General features: G+C 34.2%; 1 non-coding gene across 1 annotated transcript; it reads left to right on the plus strand.

Moving 5' to 3' along the window:
* Positions 1 to 938: 938 nt before the first annotated feature.
* Positions 939 to 1,010, plus strand: TRNAC-GCA (transfer RNA cysteine (anticodon GCA)). Its single transcript has one exon. It is a non-coding gene; the product is annotated as a tRNA-Cys (tRNA).
* The last annotated feature ends 1,673 nt before the right edge of the window (positions 1,011 to 2,683 follow it).

Genomic DNA, 2,683 nt, shown 5'->3' on the forward strand with positions numbered 1-2,683 from the left:
AAAGATGCCCTTCTGCTTGCTACTAGTTGATCCGTCACCAAAAGACCCATGACCCAAATATCTTGACTCCAGCCAACCTTTCGTTTTCCCCAAAAGGATCTTAGCTGACCATCTCTACAAGATAGCCACCCACTTTCTATGGAAAGTCTTCACTCAGCACCTGTTCTGTTTAAAATGCATCTCTTTAGGCCACCAAATCTCATGTGAGCTTAATCACTCTCCACCATGGTTCAGAGTGAATGACGAAATGTGTCCCATCACAAACATATTTCCCATGCATTCTACAATGATGGCATGATAACAGATCCACCACGTCAACACCACCAAACAAGGAACCTCCCTTATAAATACCCCCTAGTGAAATGAATAAGGGATCAACCTTCAAGCATTCAAGCATCCTTATTGCCTTCAGCAAATTCCATCGCAACCTTAGCCTTGTTACTCACTTTCCTCATCCGACTCTTTGCCTAGACTAGGTGAATCGACCTCTACTAGCATCATCCTATCCTCTTTCATGTTTCCTCTCTTGTTGATATCCAACATGAACAAAATCAATTAAATTGAATTTTTAAATTCGAGTGAAAATCAACATGTTTAAATCTTCGTGAATAGTGAACCAATTTAATTTAAAATTTGGAGTCAAATATGAAGATGTGCTTTGGTTATAATAGTAATCACTTTAAGCATTTTTATTTATCTTTTGGGGGTTGGATACCGGTGAACAATACATGGTAGAAAAGATGTTTTACTAACACAACCACTATGTAAGTAAAACTTTTGTAACTGAGAATCCACATTTTCTTTTTCAATAGAAAAGAAAGGGAAAGTTTTTAGATATTGTGTGTCTTGAGATACTATAACCAATTGAAGGTATGGATCCGATCTAAAAATGAAAAAAAAAAAAGGAGATACTCTCCTTTTTTTGTTTGTAGCCTTTTGACGACATGGCCGAGAGGTAAGGCGGGGGACTGCAAATCCCTTATTCCCCAGTTCAAATCTGGGTGTCGCCTGATCAACAAAAAACTCGAAATCCTAACGTCTCCTAACGTCTAGGATTCAAGGAAAAACTAAAGTAGTGGAAGGGAATCAGTAAATCTTGATATGGGAGCCCCCCTTACTAATGGAGTGGCTACTAGAGGAGTCTTGAATTAGATTGGATAACGGGAGTGTCTAATTAACTAATGAATGGTTGTAGAAGGGTTGGAAGATACTTTGTATACAGACGGATGAAAGTCACTGAGTGTTCAGGCATCCAATTAATATTAGATTGGATAGATAATTGGCTTTTACTTAATGAGGGGCACCAAAAGAAAAAATAAGTCTTATTATTGATACATGTGAGTAACATTCTTTTGATACTTCCAAAAGTGTTACTGCGCATTTTGCTTGTGCTTAATGGTTCTCGATTTTACTCAAAATCATATAAGAGCTTGTTATAAGCGGATTTATCGAAGTGATTCATCAACAGTGGCGTGTCACAATTCCCTTTTCTTTTTGACTCTGCGCCAGTAATTCCACTATTATTAGTGAACAATAATGGAAAAATTTAATTCCTTCATATTTGTTTCATATTCATAGAGATAGGGGACATAATACACATGGATATAGTAAGTCTTGCTTGGGCTGCTTTAATGGTAGTCTTTACATTTTCCCTTTCACTCGTAGTATGGGGAAGAAGTGGGCTCTAGGGGTACTCCTAATTGGGGTTGAGGAATCAAATCGTATCAATTGTTTTCTAGATCGTTTTGCAAATCCTTTTTTTATTTTAACTATTTTATTAGTCTTCATTTCGAAATCCTTGGATTCTAGTGGAGTAATGTATTCTATGAATAACACCTTTTCAATCAAAATCAAATAAACATTTCAATAATCCCCATGTTCGTATTTCGAAAGTAAAAGGGATCCGGATGATAGGCAATAAAAAAAAAAGAATTCTTCTTAAATTTTCTATTTTGATGAACCAGCTCTTACCAGAGTTATGAATGGACAATGAGGGACAAGGAACCCCCTTTGTTTTCTGTTTTTGCTTGTTTTTTATTTCCCTCCCTCTTTACTGTTCAAAGAGAAAAAAAAAAGTCTTTTTTTATTTAATTTAATTTTAATAAGATCTTGCCTTAGTGTAGTCACATATTAGACACTTACCCCCTGTTTTATTTGAATTTCATTTATGAAATGCTTTATTGACTCATTTCATATCATGGATCAAAGAAGTTAAATTCAAAATCGGCAGGTATACCCTTTTTTCGAAACGAAATACGAAGAAAAGTTACCATAGAACTCTTTGGATCATCTGTCAGTTGCTCAACGAATTACTTCTTTGGAATGTTCAAAAAAAAGATTACTTGGTTTTCTTTTTTTTATTAATTTAATTAATATATGCCTATTCCATTCCATTTTTCCTTCATTTTTGATTATTTTAATAGGAATCTCGGTATCCACCAAAAAAATCAAATCCATGAAATGAAAGAATTATAAAATCGTAAGACTTGCCTTTCAATTATTTCAGATTAATTGAAATCAACACAAATAAAATAGATCAAGCGAAGAAATAAAATTGAGATACTATGTACAGTACATATATTTAATTGATATCGACGTGTATGAAGATACATATTGTGGATTCATCTATATTAAGCTTGTATCTTTCTACATTACAATAATAGATATAGATAGTATGGTAGAA

This window comes from Gossypium hirsutum, chromosome A06 (genome assembly GCF_007990345.1).
Source record: "Gossypium hirsutum isolate 1008001.06 chromosome A06, Gossypium_hirsutum_v2.1, whole genome shotgun sequence".
Classification (NCBI taxonomy): domain Eukaryota; kingdom Viridiplantae; phylum Streptophyta; class Magnoliopsida; order Malvales; family Malvaceae; genus Gossypium; species Gossypium hirsutum.